This window comes from Dipodomys ordii, unplaced genomic scaffold (genome assembly GCF_000151885.1).
Source record: "Dipodomys ordii isolate 6190 unplaced genomic scaffold, Dord_2.0 Scaffold17, whole genome shotgun sequence".
NCBI classification, from domain to species: domain Eukaryota; kingdom Metazoa; phylum Chordata; class Mammalia; order Rodentia; family Heteromyidae; genus Dipodomys; species Dipodomys ordii.
The window spans coordinates 19,308,196-19,330,879 of NW_012267233.1; the positions used below are offsets into that span (position 1 = coordinate 19,308,196).

General features: G+C 39.1%; 1 pseudogene; it reads right to left on the bottom strand.

Annotated features, from left to right (window-relative positions):
- The window catches only part of LOC105982731, a 27,247-nt pseudogene that overhangs the window by 335 nt on the left and 4,228 nt on the right, over window positions 1-22,684 (bottom strand).

Consider the following 22,684-nt stretch of genomic DNA (forward strand, 5'->3'; position numbering starts at 1 on the left):
CCCTCTCCCCTCACCCATCCCCCCCCTCCCCCCTCCCACTCGGGTCCCAGCACCGGCCATTGGCGCGCGGGCATTCGATGCCCTCCCACCCCTTCGCAGCCACACCCAGGTTCGGAAACCGACCTTTTGGGGAAAGTCCCCCTTGGAGGCCTGCTGGTGGCTGGGGTCAGAAGGGTCACTTGGCTCTGAATGCTGTGCTATGGGGGATTTGGGATTTCAATCCCTGGCCGGGGTGGGGTGGGGTGGGGGTGAGGAGGGAGACGTGGTGCGGGAGCCAGGCCGGCTCTGGGGGTTGGAGTGACTCACTAATCTCTAAAATCACATGTAACATTACAGACACTTTTTTTCCCCTTTTCTCTCAAGTTGCCCAACTGAACAAGGCACATGTACCCACAGCAGAGAGCTCAAGAAGCGCACACACAGTGTTTATTGGAAGAGGGAAGTGGAAGCGGTGGTGGTGTACCCCTGGGGTGCAGCCCTGACTCTCCACTGGTGATTTCCGAGGTCTCTGTTTTTTAAGGAAGCAGGTGTAAATCCACCTGCTTACCTACACACTCCAATCTTTCCCTCATGTTTCTTCAGAAGTGAGGGTTGAGTGACAAACTTTGTTTTAGTGGTACAAATTTAGGTATTTTTTTCCTTGTCATTTGACTACTAGAGAATAGCATACACCCCTCCTGTCGACTCTTTCATACTTTTACAAGCATATGTAGAGATCCAAGCACCTCAAGAGAATTCCCTCCCGAGGGATGATTCCAGGTAAGATTATAGATTTCTCTCTAAAGAGTTAAAGTAGGTTGACTGAACTAAACAAACAAATGAAAAGGTTTTGTAAATTAGGCTCAAATAAGCATATCTATAGATGCACTATTTGGAAATTCTGTGAAATTACATTAAACTGTGTTTGTGTACTGCAAATAAAACTTATTTGTACCCATAGTGTTATTTTAGGAAACAAGGGTTCTAAATCTCACTAATAGAAAATGGACACAAAGTAGAAAAAAGTGGTTCACGCACCTGTAATCCTAGCTACTCAGGGAGCTAAGGTTTGGAAGATGGAGTCTCAAAGCCAGCCCAGGCAGAAAAGTCTGAGAGACTCCATCTCCAAAAGTAACCAGCAAAAAGCTGGATTGGAGGCATGGTTCGAGCAGTAGAGCTCCAGCTATGAGCAAGCAAGCTGATGGAGATCAAAAGCTCCTTTTTTTCCCCCCAAACTAGGATAATACCTGTTAACATTTGATGATATGGAGGCTATTGTCATGGGGAATTAGAAAAATATCCATCATGCAGTTATTGAGTACAATCATCTTTTTTCCCACAATTTTTTATTTTGAAAGGTATTAACAAAAAGCTTAATGTATTTACTAAGTTACAATTATGCAAAGTGCTGAATCACAATTTTGACAGACCAACTCATGTATTGAACAGAACCTTTGAGTTTCTTTCAAGCAGTCACATTTCCTTGTTTAGTCATTCACTGACTGCCCCAAGAACACCACTGGTCCTAACACAGACACTCCAGGACAGGGGAAGATGCTGATGACGGTACCTCCTGCTCTGTCGGTGAAGATAACCAGGAGACTTTTGTTCATATTGCCAGGGAATATCACCACCATTCTCTCCTTAATTGAAATGTGAGCTTCTCCCTCTTTTTGATTTTGTCTGAAACCCATATAATGCCAGTATGGTAACCATTCATGTACTATGAGATTAACATACTTTCCCAGAGCATCAGTGTCATTAAGAGAATCTGGACATATGGGAGGTGTGTGTGTGTGTGGGGGGGATTATTGGTGGTCCAGAAGGAAATGGAGAGATCCACATAACAGGAAGTAGGGTGGGGAGGTGGTGGTGAAGAGCCATTGAATTTTATTTATTATTTATTTTTTTAAAAAACCCTGCTGTAGTCTCCTATCTCTTTTTTTAATTTTTTTTATTGTGAAAATACTATTTCTTGTAGTAGATAGAATTTTTCCCTTTGATTTGATTTCCATGTTGCAGATCAACATCTTTTTTTTTTTAATTGTGAAAATACCGTACAGAGGGGTTACAATTACATGGGCAAGATAATGAGTATATTTCTTATCAAGCATTGTTGCCTCCTCCTTTGTTTCTCTTTCCCATTCCTTCCCATCCCCTCCCCCTGCCAAAGTTGTAAAGTTTGTTTTTCCACATAACATCTTGTACATCTCATTGTTGCAATGGGTCCACTGTATCCCTATTTAAACAATTTGTTATTTCCTTCCCTTCCCTTCCCACAAATTATACCAACATCAAATACAGTGAAAACAGGGGTTATACTGTGGAGGGAGGGACATACAAAGCAACAAAGAAATCATCTTATAAATATGTTAGAAACAATTGCAAGAAAGAAAAAAAAACATTTGAGTCTTTATCTTGGGGTTCATTTTGCCTAACATCAACTTATCTGACCGTTTCTGCTTGTCTCAGACATATACTAGTAATTGCAAATAAGGGAAACCATGGGACCTATGTTTCTTTGGGGCCATTGAAATTTAGACCTGGCTTTCCTGGTCCCAATCCTGATCCTGGCATTGGGGGTGGCAGAGGAAGAAAAGAGTTCCATGGAGCAGCTTTTGACTGTTATTCAGCTTATTTCCAGGAAACCTGGAGCTTTCACTTTCATCTGTTGAAATGTGACTTTCATTTTCATTCCCCTGAGCATTCGGTTCTCTATTATTTGCTCCTTCAGAGGCTGGGGAAAGAAAATCAGATAGGCTTTGCTCCTCTCTATTTCCATATCCAGTGTATACAACCACGCAGGTTCCTTTCTTTAAATCAACTGAAGCAATGGTATCTGGGTAAATGCATCCATCTTCTGACCAAATGGCACAACATCTGTCACCAACTTTCCACCGTTTCAAAGGAGTTGTGTTATTCTTCCTTTGGCTTTGATTCTTCTTAATGGGTTTTCTTCTAGGGGTGCTTTTTGGCTTATCTGGAGTTTCACAAATGCCACCATTCTTTAAAGCATGCTTAAAGGAAGCCACAGCATCACCATATGCTTTTTATCAATGCCTATCATCCCAGATGTCAGATGTCAGAATCCTCACTCAGCCCTTTCCAAGCAGGAACAGCACTGAATCTTCCTGCTTGGAGATGCGGCTGCCCAGCGCCATGGAGAGGCGCCAGCAGGAGGCTCCGCATGGCGCATGGCGCTCCACCCCCTCCTCATTTTGATATTCTATATTCAGTCTGAAAATTGAATATATTGTTAGGTTCCCCTGCCCCCCAGGGCATTTGAGCTCATCTGTTTGCTTGCTAGGCTAGCACTCTACTCCTTGAGCCACACCTCTAGCCTGGCTTTTCTGATTATTTCGGAGATGGATTTTCTCAGAGGTATCTTCCAAGGCTGGCTTCAACCCAACATCGTCCTGATAACAGCCTCCCAAGTAGCTCGGATGCCTGGTGCAAGTCACTGGCGTTCACCTTTAAGTACTTTACTAAGAAAAGTAAGCTAAATTGAACAAAATACTTCATATATCCGTTGGGAAAGAGTAAATATAATTTATTAATAAAGATTACAATTAACCTGTCACTCATTAAAACAAATGTACTCTATGCTGATAAGGTCATTTTAAACTACTTTTCAATCTAAAGCCACATCATTATTGTTTAGCATCCTGAAAAATAGTAATTTTTTAAAATTTCTTAAAAAGTTAACGTCTTTCTCTGAAAGCACTGAAAAGTTGAAAAAAACGACAAAAAGCAGTCTGCAGACATTTAGCTGGTACAGTCTCCTCTACTACTAGAACCCCTAATGAAGCATTGTGCAACTTGTGAATGTCTTCTTACAAAAAGGAATTCACTGAATTTTCAGCAATCCCTTTCTGCTTGTTAAAGAGTAAACTTCTCTCATATTCTAAGTGTTAGGATGTTCTGCTGATATTAATATTACCTGCTTGTGCTATAAAGTCCAGTTTTTTTTCCAAGACAATTGAGCTTTGTCATTCATTCATACCATTAAAAAAAGATTGGGTGTGGGTGGGATTTAAAGATAGATACTTTGAAGAGGGTTATCATGTCATCTTTGTTGTTGACATCATTAATTATAGCATGATCTGTTTCATCCCAATAAATCAGAAAACTCTGTATGAATTCTGATAGGTGAAAATGTGGTAGCTGTCTTTGATCTGAATCTGTTAATGCAATGAAAACAATACTTATTTTTCAAAGAACTGTTTTCATTGAGCTATTAAGTTGAACCTATGACCTAAAGCAGGGCTTTTGGTTCTTTTGCTTGTTTCTTTTTTAATTCTTGTTATATGAGCTATCTTTAAACTATAGTTTCCTATACTTCTGCAATTGTTTTCTGACCAAGAGTTAAGGATAGAATTGAGTATTCCTTTCCAAATGTGGAAATTCTAACTCCTATGAGTGTGACCGTATTTTGAAGGAGGGTCTTTGTTGATCAAGTTAAGGCCATGATGCTAAGCCTTAATCCTAGATATCTGTGTTGGTATGAAAGGGGAATTTTAGTTGGGTGTGGTAGTACATACCTGTAACACCAGCATTAGGGAGGTTGAAGTAGGAGGATTGTGAGTTTAAAGCCAGCCTTAAAGGTACATGGGGAGGCTTGTCTCACTTGATAAGGAAGAGGAAGAAGAGGGGGAGGAGTAGAAGAAGAAAAAAATGACATCATGACCTGATACGTACACACAGGGATAAAATAGTGTGAAGACGCAGGATTAATGGTATCTAAAAGCCAAGAATTGAGTAAGACTACCAGATGCTAGGAGAGCACAAGGAAACAGAATTTTCATGGCTGTCAGAAGGAACCAACTCTGCTCTCGTTTTGATTAGCTTCTAGAACTGTGAGAATAAATTCTATTTAAGCCATCCAGTTTGTAGCTTCTTTTTTGTTGTTGTTGTTGTGGTAGATCTAGGAAACGAATTCTCCCAAGTATAATCTAAAAAAGCCTTTTGCTTTGAGATTAATAAAATCAATAGGAAATTGCAAAAATAATACACAGAGGTATTATATATCCAGCACCTAGCTCCATTCAACAGTTATGTCTTATATATTCATTCTTATATACTCAACGAGTGTGCATTACTCTTTGTCATTTGACTGCCTGAAAGATCCCTGTATCACTACTTCATTCAGGATTCCAGAACTACTCCATCACCTCAAAGATCTCCCTCCTCTATTCCCTTTCCAGTCACACTCACCTGCTTGCCCTTTATCTTCACTAACACCAGGTAACCACTGATGTGTTTTCTATCACTATAACTTTGTCACAACACTTTTTAGTGTTAGCTTTTTCATTGCTGTGACAGAAATACCTGAAAAAAATCATCCAGATGAGGATCATGTGATGAGCAGGACTGCTGCCCTCATTGACAGCCAGAGAAGAGAGATAGAGAGGGGGACAGAGGGAAAGAAGAAAAAAGAGAGATGGGGGGTAAAAGAGAAAGAAAGAGGAGGAAAAGAGGAGGAAGGAAGGAAGGAGAGAGAGAGAGAGAGAGAGAGAGACTCTTCAAAAGCATGCCCCCAGTGACTTACACCCTTCAACTAGTTCTACTCCTATGACCCCTCTGATGAAGTTTGCTGCTATGACCTAATCATCTCTCACAACACCACCAGCTGGGGACTAAGCCTTCCACTCAGCAGACTTTTGGGGAGATTTCATGTCCACACTGTAACAATTATGTTAGTGGAACCATAAACTATGTGGCAGCTTTGTTTTCACGGCATATGTCCTTGAGATCTGTTTTAGCAAGTATTACTGTTTTTTTTTAAATTGCTGAATAGCACATTCTATGGTGTGAGTGTACCATGGTTGTTCAATTACTTACCTGTTGAGGAGTATTTTAGTTGGGTTTGGGTGATAGTTTTAATTAGCGACTGAAAGCAGTATTATTCCTATGTGCTATTTATAATAAAAATTATCTAAATGAAATTGCACTTCTTCATTATTTTAATTATGTATTTAGTCTATTATAGTGAAGAAATGGAGAAAATAATTTGCTTTAAAATCTTCCTTGATCAATGCTTTAAAGAAGAAAGGAAGTAAAAAGCACTATTTGCCTGTATATGGGCAAGAAACATTTTCTTCTTTTCAGCTATATATAGGTTTTTTTTTTTTTTTTGGTCGGGTATGGGGGGCCTCAGCTCTGTCCCTGAGTTCTTTAGCTCAAGGATAGTGCTCTACCACTTGAGCCACAGCACCACTTCTGGTTTTCTGATAGTTTGTTGGAGATAAGAGTCTTGCGATCTTTTCTGCCCAGGCTGGTTTTGAACCATGATCCTCAGATTTCAGCCTCCTGAGTAGCTAAGATTAAAGGCGTGAGCCACCGGCGCCTGGCTAAATATGGTTTTTAATGTATACCAAATATGGCAAATCATTCAAAGATTATTTAAAGACAATGAAAATTGAGCCTTCCTGATAATTCTGATCATCCATTCAATCAACCCTGAGTGAATAAATAAATTTAACAGGCATTTTATATGCCTTTGTGCTTAATACTGGAAATAGAGATTACATGTCCTTGCCCTCAAAGTGCTTTGAATGTTATGAGATACACAGTAGACCATACAGTGTGACCATTGCTCTGATGGGGAAGTCCAGGCTACTACTCACAGTACAGGATAGAAACTTTGGGAGTAATTTAATGAAAGTGAAGTTTGTAGAGGTTAGGGACATTGCCAGAAGTCAGAGTTCATTAGTTATAAATGCAGGATTCCCAAACAACTCTGGATCAGAGTCTATTTTCTTTCTGGGAATGTGTTCAGTAATAATCCATTTTCAGTTTCACTTTATATAATGTCAAAGGAGAGAAATTTAGTGGAATTTCCCAGCTATAGAAAAGGTTGCTGGACAAAGATTGATTATAGAATTTTCCTGGGAAATTCCATATTCCTTTGGGATTTTGTTTGGCAGATTTCCTGGAGTAGGGAAAAAAACAAAATAGCTAAAAGTTCAGTGTGCATCTAAAGATTTCAGTCCCTGCATTTAGCAGAATTCAGTTTTTCAATGTTATCATGTTTACCATCTATCACTCCCAGGTTGTAAGCAAAATGTACTAAGGTATATAAACTGTTTTGACACTATGTATATTTATTTTGGCTTTAGGAAGTTACTATGGGAAAGAGGATATAAATGTTTTAGCATCTGGTTTGGGGCAGGTAGAGATGTAGCAGTGGGAAGAGGTGAATAGGGCTTGCTGAAGGGGCCTGTGAAGTTTACTTTATTACAGGGAAGGCTGGAAGTGGAAACTCTGATTCAATCAGCCATCCACCATCAGCTGCTGAACAGATTGCTAGAGAGAACTTGAAGTGTCAAAAGGAAGGCCTCTCCCAGGGCCTTATTGTGCTCCAGGGAGTGTCATTCAGATGAAGCATATTATGAATGAGGCCCCAGGAGTTGTGCAATCTGGAGGCCTACTGGCCTACTAATTACAGGGTTGTTTTGTGAGGTTCGATTTACTTAGCGACTATAAAAGGGATTTATGAATTGTAAATAATAACAATAGTAGTTACTATTTTTCCTCTCAAGCTCTGGCCTTTGAACACAATTTCCTTATCTAGTTTGAGAAATTGAAAAGTAACCTTGGAGAGGAACTGCCAGGAGCAACTTAGGTACTTACAATGAAGGTCTAGAGTATAAACCTTTCAAAAGACACTAACCTCAGACAACACTGAAATAGTGTGGAACAAAGCAAATAATAATGATAATGTCTGAATAGAAAAAATTTAACAGCATGTCCAAACCATGAAAATACACAAACAGTTCAGTCAAGCTAATAATACATGAGTATAGCTTGTTTTCCAGTTATAGCATTGCCCCTGCTTCATGTCTTTCAATGTTTAGATTTGAACAACTAAGATTAGAGAATTACTTCTGATTCTGGAAATTATCCACTCGATGAGTGATTCCCATTTGCTTGAATGCTACCCAAGCACGAATCACTGTCGTTTTTGAGATGCTCAGTGGTTTCTCGTGATAACATTTGTTTCTCCTCTTTGCAGTAGAGCAAACAACCCAAATTAGCAGTCAAAGACCTGGTAGTGTTTGACTATAGGACATTGATAAGTTTGTAGGGTGATAGTTATTGTCTAGCCAGGAATCCTCATCATATTTAAAGTGGAGAACCAGCTCTTTGGACTTCTCTAGAAATTTGCCTATGGTGCTATTTTAGAGTCCAGATATCATGAGAAAAGATTCTGTCTGATCATAATTCCTTTATGTTGCTTCTGAGTTATGTGAACATGAATCCAAGACACTCTATTTCTTAGAAGCAAGAAAAGTAGCAACAATAACTAATACTTTTATAATGCTAACTATGTGTCAGACATGGGATAAAACACAGTATGTCAAGAGCTGTTATTACTCAGTATACAGATAAAAGAAACTGAAGCAGAGAGCAATTAATTGTTTGTGTAAATTTATACAATTAAGTGAGAAAGTCCAGATTTGAACTAAATAAATCCTATTAGTGTGTACTGAGTCTGTTTAACTGTTCCCAGAAAATATTATTAGGCTATTGGGAGATGAATGTGAATGGTTTACTAGCATTTGACACTCTATTATGTGGTGAGTTGCTTTATCTTTAAGAAGTGTATCTCCTAAGGAAGTGCAATCCTGCAATTGTACTCTGTTAATTTACCTCTTTAGTAACAATTTACGATTAGGAGTGGTTTAAACTTTATGAAACTAATTCTGTGACTAATTTGATTTTTAAAATTTATACATATATAAATTATTATATCTAAGATCTGAAAAGTCATGTAGGCTATGACCTTTGTGGTATATGAGATGGGCCTCTGGTATGGGACACATGCGGTATGTGATGCCACATTTAAGGATAAATAAGCTCTCTGCATGACTGCCTCAAATGCTGATAATTGAAGTTCTAATGTGTATCACTTAACAACTTTTTAATTAAAATGTCAACTTGACATAACAACTGTCATTAACTGACTTAGTTTAGCAGAAACTATAAGGGCTTTTGAATTGGATGAAAGTGAGTTAGTCTTTTTCTTCCTCAATATGTATAAACTTATTGGTGAGTCTCAGTGTCTTCACGTATGAAGGGTGATACCGTATTTCTTGAGTATAATGAGAACTGAGAGACATTATGTGCTTAAGTTCATACCCAACAAAGATTAGTTTCACTTCCCCAAATAAATTGGTATTTTTTGTACTCACTGATTTTAATATGTGAATACTATTAACTTTATGGTTGCCTTTGTGAAGACAGAGCTATATTTATTTAGTTTACCAAGTTTTTTTTTTTTTTGCTGGTTGTGGGGCTTGAACTCTGGGTCTTGCCAGCTGTCCCCCAACTCTTCAGTTCACTCTACCAGTAGCACTCTATCACTTGAGCCACAGTGCCACTTCCAGCTTTTTCTGCTTATGTGGTGCTGAGGAATCAAACCCAGGGCCTCATGCATGCAAGGCAAGCACTCTACCACTGAACCATCTTCCCAGCTCAGTTTACCAAGTTTTTTTGTTTAATTTTTTTTTTTTTGGTCGGTCATGGGGCTTGAACGCTGGGCCTGGGCACTGTCCCTCAGCTCTTCAGCTCAAGGCTAGCGCTCTATCACTTGCGCTACAGCGCAACTTCCGGTTTTCTGGTGGTTTATTGGAGATAAGAGTTTCACGGAATTTCCTGCCCAGGCTGGCTTTGAACTGAGATCCTCAGATCTCAGCCTCCTGAGTAGCTAGGATTACAGGCGTGAGCCACCGGCGCCTGGCTACCAAGTGTTTTTGAAGTTACCAACTTTATGTTTAAAAATTATGAAAATTCATGGAGGTCACCTTTGAAAAAAGTATCAGATTAAAAAAAATCTTTGCAGCCAATCTTTACATAGTTTTTCTTATTTTTAAACTCTAGACTGCATCTAAATGTGGAGTATTTCTATACTTATTTAGGAAATTAAATTTGTATTAAATATCAGAAAATATAGCTTGTGAAATGGAAGACTTTGGATGAAATATACTTTAAGTATAATTACATATTTAACTTAAGCTTGTTCTTGTGAATTTAATGAAAACTCAAGCTGATTATAAAACTAAGTCTTTAAAATTTTACTCTGGGATAGATGCCTGAAAGAAATGATAAAATTGAAATATTAATTTTTTTACCTATTAAAAGTGTTTCACATGCTACCAAAGACAGTGTTTCTAAGCGATCTTTTGTTTGTTTGGAGATAAGGTCTTTCTATGCACCCAGGCTGGCCTTGAACTTGTGACCCCACTGCCAGTTTTCTGAGAGCTGGAATTACTACTATGTCTACCTTTTAAAGATGATTTCCTATTGTCTCTAGTGTTAGATGATAGATGAATAATTCCATTCTTCACCCAAAGTTTATAACCAATGAAGTTATAAAAAATATTATTGGAGAATCTGAGCTTTACTAATGAATTTGGAAAACATGATTTAGATCTATTGGACAAATAGATTTGTTAATCCTATCTATACTTCATCACAGGAAGTAAAAACTCCAGCCTCTCCGTGGAAATCTGATCCTGTCAAATGTGTTTCGTGGAGGAGCAAGGGAGAATGTGTTCTCTGAAGGCAGAGCAGATTCAAAAGAGAAAGGGGGTGAACTGGCATCTTTGGAAACTCAAAAGTAAGATCTTCTTCATCTAAGACTACATACTGCAGTGGGGAATTGATGGTGCAAAGAGAGGTAGGGAATGTTATTCCAATAAAAGAAATCTTGGTCTGGGAAGGTGGCTCAGTGGTAGAGTGCTCGCCTTGCAAGCATGAGGCCCTGGGTTCGATTCCTCAGCACCACAAAAGCAAAAAGAAAAAAGCCGGAAGTGGTGCTGTGGTTCAAGTGGTAGAGCGCTAGCCTTGAGCTGAAGAGCTGAGGGACAGCTGGCCAGGCCCAGAGTTCAGGCCCCCCAACCAGACCCCCCCCAAAAATAAAAGAAATCTCCTCCTAGAAAAAATATGCAGAATGGAAGAATGATGTTGAGTATTCTCCCCAACAAGTTCCAATTTAAAGAAGGTAAGTCTGAGTGTAAGAATAGAAAGATCAGCTTCAAGTAATACAAGTCACAGGTGACAGAGATAAAAGTAAACCAAATTAACTCAGGTTCATTGTGTCAGAGAATCTTTGTGAATTAAGTTCGGTAAAATTTAGTTACAGTGAAACTAGGACCTAGATATGTAAAAATCAGAGACAGATATCAACTTCTGGTTTTCTCCTTGCTCTGTGGTAAGATGATGACTTCATTATAATAAAGATATTGCTGTATTTCTCATTAGTAAGTAGTCTTATGATGCACACCTCAGAATTAAGTGACATCTCAGTGAGTGGGAAGTGTGTAAAGGAGCCAGGGCAGAGTGAACACATGTATAGGCACGTGCTTCAACAGAAGGGAGGTGAGAAGATTCAGTTATGTTCTTGCTAAAGTGAAAATACACTAGGGAGGTAGCGAATAAGGAATCAAATTCGTCGTGCTTTGTAAACTATAAATGATCGAGGCAAACTTGAGGAAAGAAGTGCTTTGAAGGTGCAGTTAAAGGTAAACACCAACATTGGTATCAAGGACAATAGGAAAAGTTCTTCTAGAATCTATATAGTATATTCCAGAAAGGCTTTCAAAGTCTAAGAATGAGAACCACATTCCCAGGCCTTTGTGTAGCAAGGGACACAAAGAGTCAAACTGCACTCTACTACACTGTGGATAGTGAAATGGGTTAAGAGATGAGTACCATAATAAGAAACTATAGGTGAGTGGACAAAGACTCTAAAATCCTGCATATGTGCACAATCACCCATGCAGATGTATCAGTGGGACTGAGCCCATTCTCTGTTGGTATCCACACTGCCTCTCCTTGCCGAAACTTGCTTTCATCAGTCATGAGTTATAGGAGGAGTGAGTCAAATAACACGTGTAAATACTTCTTAAACTATGAAACAATTTTTGTTTTGGATTGAGGCCCCACTCTGAAGTTTCCTTTAGTGTTTTTGTAGGAAAACAGGGTAACCTATTTTTTAGAAGTCCCAAGAGAAGAGAGAATAGTGTTTTTTTTTTTTTTTTTAGAGGCACAGCAATTATTCCATCTTGGGTGATTTCTTGCTGATAAAGCTTCTAAAATTATTCCTCTGTGGGAAGCTCGATATATATTTATGTAGACTACCATGTGACAAGCAGCTCAGGTAACTGGATGTGCTACTTTCATTCACACAGGGCCGCATGCTATCTTGTACATGGAACTTGGGAAAGTATTCAGAGGATAATCAGACTGGCTCTCAGGATCTAGTTATGCCAGTTAAGATTTGTTTTATCTTTGCTAAACCTGCTCTATCTTGTACTCATTGATATACTCTGATGTGGAATATTTAACTTTTTATTAAGAGAATTTAATGACACCATGGCTTAAGGAATCATTTCTTCTCTCCCTCCCTCCTTCCCTTCCTCCTTTCTTTCCTTCCTTCCCTCTTTCTCTACTCTCTCTTCTCTCCCTCCTTCCCTCCCTTCCTCCTTCCCTCCCTCCCTCCCTCCCTCCCTCCCTCTCTCCCTTCCAACCTTCCTTCCTTCCTTCCTTCGTTCCTTCGTTCCTTCCTTCCTTCCTTCCTTCCTTTGTTTTATTGTGTTGGTCCTGGGGCTAGAACTCCAGCCTGTGCATTGTCTCAGCTTTTAAAGTCAAGGCTAGACCTCTCCCATGAGCCATGACTCCACTACTGGCTTTTTGCTAGTTAATTGCTGATAAAGAGTCTCACAGATTTTGCTGCCTGGCCTAGCTGTGAACAATGATCCATTCTCTTCCAACAGAAGATTTCAATCTTATGAGTAGCTAGTATTATGGGTCTGAGCTACTGGTGCCTGGCTAGGAATCATTTTGTAGCGTGTTTCTTTCCCTAAATCTCTGAACATTCAAATAATGTGATAGCCTGACATTTGTCTTAGTGACTCTTCATAGTATTCACACATAGGTTGGCTGCCTTGTCAATATGGGATGCTTGCTTTGACTGTTAGGCTTTTCAAAATTACAAATATCATTAGATAATAGTGGTACAGATCATTAAAAAATGCACAGTTTCAATGTCTTCCCACAAAAAAAATGACTGGATTATATTTTTGGTAAATTCTTAAGGACAAATCAAAACAAGACAATAATTGGGTACCTGTTAACTTATATGATAAAAATTGCTTTGAATAGCAAAAGTCATTTGAAAAGGCAAATGTTGATGCCAACCCACTAGTGAAGATGTTGGAGCATGGAGGGTGTGGATTAAACTAGCTGGCAGACAATGTTGAGCTAGGATGCTGGGCGGGGCTGGGTGAATCTCCCTGTGATTCTGTCACTGGCCATGGTCTCTAGGGTATGACTGCATTCTATGAGATTTGAGTCAATTCTCACCCAAATTGGGTAACCATCTGAAAGTGCTATAAAAGACTTGGCATCATTCCAGTCTGGAGTTGGTGTTTAGGATGACGTCAGTAGACAGAGGCTGAAGGTATAATTTTTGCACAAATGAGAAAAAGTTAAATTAGTTTAAGTAAGGACTAGAAGGGGAATAGATTGAGCTCTTGTTTATTTTGAGAGCTCAAGTGTACTGAGAACAAATGCCTAGTTTTACTCTGTTACTTTGTGTCAGGAAAGATAGCCTTATAAGTACAAATGTATATATTTCTGGCTAGCACCTGTGCATCATATAAAGTTTAGAAAACTCAAAAGGCTGTATGGTGAAAACTTAGTCTCAACAGCCTTCATGTCTTCCATTGACCACATTTCCCTCCTAGAAGATTATGACAATTCCTTTCCTCCTTCATTTCTCCTTCTCAACTTCTCTTTCTTTCTCCCTCCATCCTTTCCTCCCTTCCTTCCTCTCTCCTTCCCTTCCTTATTTCCTTGCTTCTGGGTATTAAACTCAGTTCTTACTGAGGAAAAGACATTATTTAAATCATGCCCCAGTCCTTTTGCTCTTAGTTTATTTTCCAGAGAAGGTTACAAGCTTTTTCCCAGGCTGGCTTTGGGCTGTTTTACTCTTACCTCTGCCTTCGAAGTAGCAAGGATTACATGAATGTACCCATCTGCCACTCCTGGCCACAGATGCTAGTTTCTACCCTCCTACTTTTTTCTTGATCTTTGTTCTAGTGCTAATTAACTACCTCCCCCACCCCCAGCCCAAATACCATCTAGAAGCTTTCCAGATTAGGTGTTGTTTTTTTTTTTTTTTTGTTGGTCATGGGGCCTGAGCTCTGGGCCTGGGTACTGTCCCTCAGCTCTTCAGCTCAAGGTGAGTGCTCTACCTTGGGCCACAGTGCCACTTCTGGCAGATTAGGTATCTTTTTGCCTGGTTAAAAAAATGAACCTTAGCAATATGTCTTATAAAGCCTATATGCTTTATTTATTCTTTTAAAATTAATCTTCTTTTCTAGTTCTACCTGAGAAACCCTTTTTCCCCTATTATTGAGTAGTCTACTATTTGAGCCATGTCCTCAGTCATTTTTACTATGTATGTATGTATGTATGTATGTATATACATACCTATTTATCTATCTTACCTTTTTTGACATTACTAGGGATTAAACTCAAGGCCTTACTTATACTCCGCTGGGCAGGTACACTATTACAGAGCCACTATCAGGCTTTTTTTAGTAAACTACTTTTGAGATTGGACATTGGGTGGCCTGGGCTGTGATGTTGTTAATTGTGCTTCCCTGCAGTTTCTGAGATAACAGGTACATACCACTGCGCCTAGCTTTTCCCCTACAGTTGGAAACAGGATCATGTCATTATGCCCAGATTCGAATGAGATAAAACCTGTCCAATTTTTAATGACTGGGCTGGACTTGAACTGCGATCCCCTGATCCCCAAGTAACTAGGGTTTTAGGCTTGAACCGCCGTGTTGGGGTTACCTGAATTATTTTTCATAGGATCTCATGCTTTTTTCCCCATGGAAGCCTTGAACTGTAATCCTCCTACTTATCAGTAGCCCTCCTATCTATGCCTCTGTGTTGAGAGTTGAGATGGATTTCATTAACATTTTCTTGCCCAGGTTGGCCTTGATCAACATAGCTTGATTATAGGCATATTCCATTACTAGACCTCTAAGAATTTTTTGTGTTTCTTAACCTTACTTTACTAGTCCACTTTTTTTTTAATGCTATGCTTGTTCTATGGTCTATCTAAAAATTCTTTGAGACTGAAATAAGACCTTAAATCATCCCACTCCATTTCCTTGTCTGAACTCTTAGTTTATTATTTTCATTTAGGACACCCATCAAAAATCTGCAGAGGTAGTCATTTGAATTCAGTTTTCCAAATTGACATCATGTATTAAATAAACTATTACATTGCATATTTTGGCTGGAACTCTATACATCTAAAAAGATGCAAAGAGATTAGCAAAAACTATCAGATGTTATAATTGTTAATTTAGTCTTTGGTTCATTAGAAATTAAATAAGTGAATTTGTTCAAAGCAAAGTCTTTTGAGAGGAAAGAGTAAAGAAAAAATTTGTGATGGTGATAGTTTTTCAAATATTGCATAATACTTAGTAATACTTGTAACACTTAGTAGTTATATGCAATGTCATTGATAGTATGACCTTCCACACCCTGTAGGCCTGAGTGCGCTACTTTCTATTTGTGTAAGTTTGGACAATTTTCATCTTCTTTCTGAACCTTGGTTTCTTACTAAGGAAATGACTAAAGGAAAGTAAACTATTGGGTAGTTAATGTTAAATAAATTTTATATGTTAATCTTGTCATTACATCTTACTATTTTATGTAGTTTATCTCCTGTGTAAGACAGAATGTTTATCTCACTCTCCCTTCCCCTACCCCACCAAATGCTCACATCCTAATCCCAGAGCTTCTGACATTATCTCAGATGGCAAAAGAGACTTTGGAACTGTGGAGCTATGATTAGTTAAGAATCTGGAAAAAAAGAACTTACCCACGAGGCAAACCCCACGTAATCACACAAGTCCTTAAAGATGGAAGTCAGAAGACTCAGAAGAGGAGATACTATCACAGTGTTATAGGATTTATCTCACAAGTGCTGACTTCCAAGTTGGAAGAAGGGGCCAGGAGCCAAGGAGTACAGGTATCCACCAGAAGGAAGCTAGAAAGGGTAAGAGAATCTCTTCTTTCCTAGAACTTCTAAAAAGAAACTCCTTGCTGATATCTTTATTTCACCTGAGTCAATTTCCCTTCAGATTCTCTAGAACTGTAAGGTAAGTTGTTCAATTTCAAACCATTGATTTTGTGGTATTTTGACAAAGTGTCAGTAAGAAATGAGTATTCTTAGCCGTACATTTTTGAGCACCAATTTTGTATGTATATCATTGTATATCACATAGGGTTGGATGTAAACACAGATTAGCAAGTTGTAATTAGTGAGGTTCCAGAAGAAAGGTACAACAACTTGTAATTTTGGTTGAGAAGAGGAAGCCAGAGTTAACCATAAGTCATCTCTCTTCAGAAAGAGTTACAAGTTAAAAATAATAGGGAATTTCCCTATCTCACTGCCAAGGACAAAGCTGGCAACAGATGTCTTCATAGCGTCTCCAGGGATTTCCCCTTTGTGTCCCTGCATCCCATAGTTACAGCTCATTTCCAACATCAACAGGACCTGTCATGAGTCCATGACAAGCACAAGGTACACAGCAGGCGATATGCTAAGTGCTTGACAAATATCATCTGTAATGGACACAAAATCCTGTAGTGGTGAAGAGAAAATGTAGTTTTTTTTGTTTACAAACTTCTCCTTGTGGCTCAATAGCTATCAAAATCAATAGCTGGGAGTGAGCAACAGTGTTTAAACAAAAAATAGAGTATAACACATCAATACATATATGAAGTAAGAGTGGATCTAGTTTTATCAAATTTTTGGTTAAATTATATGTGTATGTATATATGTACCTGTATAATCTTCTGTATGTAATGTTCACATAAAATATTCATGTGATGGGCTGTGTAGCGAATGTATTTCTTTCTATAGGAAAAACTCAAAAAATACTTCTCACAGTGAATCATTTTTAAAGACTTAAAAACTACTAAATGAATTAGTTAAGAAAAAAAACCAAACTCTAGCAACAGGGCTATCCGGGGTTAATCCTAGTTCCTGACTATGTTCCATGTTCCTTCTATATCAGCTACCTCATTTTAAGATGATTATAGAGGTGTAAGTAAGCATGTCTAACTATAGCACATTGACCATTGCCTTAGTAACTAATGCCCAGTCAGCTATTTCCTTAGATTGACATGGCTTAGTAAGCAATAGAACCTGCTAGATACCGGTTCTGTCTGTCACAGCCAAGTCCCTTAGCTACCAGATGTCAGAGTCAGAGATGGTAATCTAAGGTGATTCTATATGAACGTAGATGTTCTCTTAAACAACAGAAGCATAAGTGTCCCTTTAAATATGTTACCAGCAAGTTACCTTCCCTCAGTTGGTTGGCCTGGTGGGCATTCTCTCTTAGGTATTGTGCACATTCTCATCTGAGTATCAAGAAGGAGCTATGTGAGAGGCCTTGGGGTTTGCAATATGTGGACCAAATTGTTGGCTAATTCAAGCCTTGGCAGTAGGGGATACCATATAGCCTATGACATCTGGAGGGATCCAGGATGAGTTGAAAATCCTGTGGGAAGCCTGCTGTGTAAAAGCGTGTCAAGTAACTGGGTTCAGGTTTTGTTACTTTTGCTTTTGTCTGCTCTGTTTCCTTCCTCTGCTTAGTGGAGCAGTTGTCAGTTTTCAGTGGGGCATTTTGTTAGTGTCCTAATACATACTTTGACTTTACCAACTGAAGAAATACAAAGACAGGACACGTTTTATCAGCTTTGAGAATTGAAGAAGTTAGAAAGCTAATGTGTCTCTTAAATTATAGGTAAATTCAATTGAAAGTTATTCTGTGCTCTCAGACCATTGATTTTAATACTGAGCTAATATTGCATTTAAAAGGAATTCCAGGGCTGGGAATGTGGCTTATTGCTAGAATCTTTGCCTAGCTTGCATGAAGCCCTGGGTTTGATTCCTCAGTACCACATAAGCAGAAAAATCTGGAAGTGACACTGTGGCTCAAGTGGTAGGGTGCTAGCCTTGGGCAAAAGAAGCTCAGGAACAGTGCCTAGGCCCTGAGGTCAAGCCCCAGGACAGGGAAATTTTTAAAAAATGAATTCCACACCACTTCAAAATTGTTTGATTAGAGTAACCTTATTACTAATTATAGTATTATTGGAGGATGTACTTTTTTTTTGAACCACAGTGTCACTTACGCCTTTTTCTGAATAGTTTATTGGAGATGAGAGTCTCACAGACTTTTCTGCCAGGGATGGCTTTGAACCACAATTCTCAGATCTCATCCTCCTGAGTAGCTAGGATTACAGGCATGAGCCAACAGCTGGAGGATGCCCTTTTAAGCTTTGAGACTAGGGAAGAGTGTGGATCCAACCTTCCTACTAGGATTTAGCAAGCAGACATATGTTTTGAACCAGGAAGGAAAAAAGGAAGGATATTTGGCATTCCTGCCCCATGTCAGGTCAGTCATTTCCGTGTATCAGTGACAACCTTTCATTTGTTAGATTGGTTTAAATATTGTTTGTGGCATGTGGCCATGATGCCGTAAGGGCTTTAAGTAGAAGGGAAATAGAGCTTGTGATTCTATCATACTGATATGCTTCTCTGTCTCTCTGTCTCTCTCTCTGTCTCTGTCTCTCTCTGTCTCTCTCTGTCTCTGTCTCTCTGTCTCTCTCTCTCTCTCATCTATGAAGACTTCTTGAGGTCATTAAGTGGGTGGACTTTTACAAGGCCCATTGTGGAGCCAGTTATTAACCCCCCATCATGAGGTTCCAGCAGTTAATCCCAGGACTCTATATCCCATCTAGGAGTTACTTATGAAAGTCCCAGAGGAGCCACACTGTGCATCTCATTGACCTCCAGAGTGCAGGTGCATAGAATTGTGTGAGGACAGGAGAAGTGGCCTCACAAGTATCCGTGTGGAAGTTTCTGGTGCTCTAAAGTATCAGGGGTGGGGTGGGGGGCATTGTCTCTGTTGAGACAAGAAAAAAAACAACATCATATTTTGCCTCTTATGAGAGCTGATTTTTTTTCCCTGTCAGACACAGTACCTTTTCATACCAGTGTTTTGGGAATAGGCACATTTATTGGATCTCAGACATGGAGGAAGGAGTTAGATGTCAGAGCCTGTGTTGGATGGTCTTGGGGACACGTCCTTTGAAAAACCTGGAGATGTGCCTACAGCACATGGATGTTACAACATCCATTCAGGATGTTGTAACAAAATCCCATCTATTATGTAGCTTATAAACAATGGATCTTTATTTCTCAGAGTTCTGGAGGAATTTTGCTGTGGTGGGAAATGCTTGTAAGCAGTAGAATAGTGTTCATTGTAAACGTTGAATCGGAGGTGAGGGCTACCAGTTTCTTAAACAGTTAAAATACGTCAAGAAGTATGAAGTGGATATTATTTTTTAGTTTGTTGGAACAAAACAAGTGAACATAGAGAAATATCAGAAGCTGAATGAGTCTCAGCATCTCGTTTGCCTACTTGAAGCCCTTTTGAATGTGAACTAAGAGAAACAACACTTCCTTTTCCCTTTCCAAAGACACTTTCACCAGTCTTCTGCCTATCTTGCCTGTAGTTTGTTACTTCTTTTCTATGCCTGTTCCTATCTGATTGTGTAGCTTCATGTTTTTATTCTTTTACATTATGCAGTAGCTTTTTTTATTACTTTATGTAACTTGCATATAGAAATGGATTTTACAAGTTGACAGGGGAGATTTAGGATTTCATCTCTTGATCTCCAAGTCATTGTACAAATGAGTTACCATTCAAGATGCCAGTGTATCACGATCCATATCAGTGTATCTTGATCCATATCACCCCTTCCATCATTCTTCCGCATCCCTCCCAGCCCATCCCTCTTCTCAAGTTTCCTAGTTTCATGTATTTGAAAGCTGTTCCCTCAATGTTAACTTCTTATTCATTGCTCCCAGTGATTACTATTCCAATGATTGTGTTTAGCTCCCGCCATTCTGGTACCTCATTTTCAATTCAGTTACTTTTCTTACTGCTTCAATAAAAGGTTAATAGCTAAGCTATGGAACCAACCCAGATGCCCCTCAGTAGATGAATGGATCAAGAAAATGTGGTATCTATAGACAATGGAATTCTATGCCTCCATCAGAAAGAATGACATTGCCCCATTTGTTAGGAAATGGAAAGACATGGAAAAAAATTATATTAAGTGGAGTAAGTCAGGCCCAAAGAAACATAGGTTCCATGGTTTCCCTTATTTGCAATAACTAGTATATGTCTGAATCAAGCAGAAGAGGTCAGATAAGTTGATGTTAGGGAAATGAACCCCAAGATAAATATTCAAATGTTTTTACTTCATGCAATTGTTTCTAACATATTTATAAGATGACTTCTTTGTTGTTTTGTATGTCCCTCCCCCATGGTATAACCCTGGCTTTCATTGTATTTGATGTTGGTATAATTTGTGGAGGGGAAGGGCAAAAATAGAGATACAGGTGGACCCATTGCAACAATGAGATGTACAAGTCATTATGTTGAAAAATGAACTTTATAACTTTGGCGGGGTGTGGGGGGGTAGGGTGGGTGGGAGATGGGAAGGGATGGGAAGGGGAAGCAAAGGAGGAGGCAACAATGCTTGATAAGAAATGTACTCATTATCTTGCCCATGTAACTGTAACCCCTCTGTAAGGTATTTTCACGCACAAAAAAAGATTCCTAAAATAGTGTGTGCTTGTCTTATTTATTCTTGCTATCTGGTAGGAAATGAGTATTGGGGGAATATATATATATATATATATATATATGCATATATATATATATATTTACAAAATTAAGATCTCTGATTACATCTATTTGGTTACATGTCTAGGACTCTATGCAATAGGTACCCATAGAATACCAGGGAGGAATTTTACTTAGACCACATTTTCCACTGGGGCACTTCAGAAATTCTATTTGTGCTTCTGAAACTGTGGTGTATGGACCCGCAGCATGGTATGTTCTTGAGGAGCTTGTGAGGATTCAGAATCTCAAGCCTTACCTGTTCTTATGGAATCAGAAGAGTCAAATTCATAAGGTGTGAAAAGCACTGAGTTAGAGTACACACAGAAGCCTGTTACTTTTCTCTAAAGGGCTATCCATGTCCTGAATTTTATAACTAAGCCCCAGTACAAAATATTAGAGTACAGAACTACTGATTTACCCTTGATGGCTTCAGAGAGGTCATATCCTATAGAATGAGAGGTGGAACTTTATACACAGAATGGAATTTATTAAATGTTTGAGACTACCATTTTTGGGGGGGAATGAAGGTCATGAATATTTTATATTTTTTTCAGTAAATAGTTGTTATGTAATCACTTTCAGCCCTGTGCATAAACAAACAACACATTTTTGTAGTCTTTATTTGAGTGTCTGACTGGTGGGACAAGCTAGACACGTGTAGCTAGTTCAACCTGAGCAACCAAGTACTGAAAACAATACTCAGACTTGCACCTAGCTTTATCTCAACACAAGGCCTCCTGGGATTGCACTCAAGCTGCAGACTTCAGGAAGCTGGTAGCAGTCCAACATTCTCTGGGCTCCTGTGTGAATCACTTTGACTCATATATGTACCTTCTTAGGCTTTCAATATTGAGGGATATTAAGAGATGAAAAGATTAGAGTAATTGAGCCCATTAAATTACAGGCTGACATCTTTTATGATGATTTATTTTCTAGTACAATGTGTTCCATCAGTAGTTTTTTTATTTTATTTTACTTTTTTTTCTAGTGCTGGTCATGGGGCTTGAACTCAGGACCTGGTCATTGTTCCTGAGCCTTTTTTTGCTCAAGGTTAGTGTTCTATTGCTTTGAGCCACAGCTCCACTTCCTCTGTCTCTTTTATAGTTTATTGGAGATAAGTCTCATGGACTTTACTGCCTGGGCTGGCTTCGAACCATGATCCTCAGATCTCAGCCTCCTGAGTAGCTAAGAGTACAGGCATGTGCCATGGGTGCCAAGCTATTTTATTTAACTTAGTTTTGAATCTCCTTCATGAAAAATTTAATGTAGTTCTGTTAAGATATACTGCTTTGTAATTAGAAAGCACAATGACAATGCTTGAGACAGTTTTCCAGCTTAATCTCTATTAGTGAGTGAAGTATAGAATTCATGCCAAAGATAAGTTGTTCACAAGTATAATTTTGTGGAAAACAGAATGTTGAAAATGCAGAAACATTCCTTCAATCTTGAACTCATGGCCTGGGCAGTGTCCCTGAGTGTCTTTTGCTCAAGGCTAGTGTTGTACCACTAGAGCCACAGCTCCATTTCCAGCTTTGTAATTTATTAGAGAGAAGAGTCTGATGCACTTTCCTGCCTGGGCTCCTTTTGAAACATGATCCTCAGATCTCAGCCTCCCGAATAGCTAGTATTATAGGCATGAGCCATTGGTGCCTGGCCATTGGCCCAATCTTTAAGAAATTTGTACAGGAGGAGACGGCGAGGAGAAGCTGGAATCTGAACAAGCTCTCGCATAGAAAGCAGTTTTAGAGTTCCAGTGAACAGTCCTAAGCCAGAGAATCACACCAAGTGTGCCAGCACAGGACAGAGAGTTAGACAAGAGAGGGAAGCCAAGGCAAAAAAGACACATCTGAGCGATTGCCAGCAGCCGCGGCGGCGGCGGCGGCAGGGTCGCAAGCGGCGGAGAC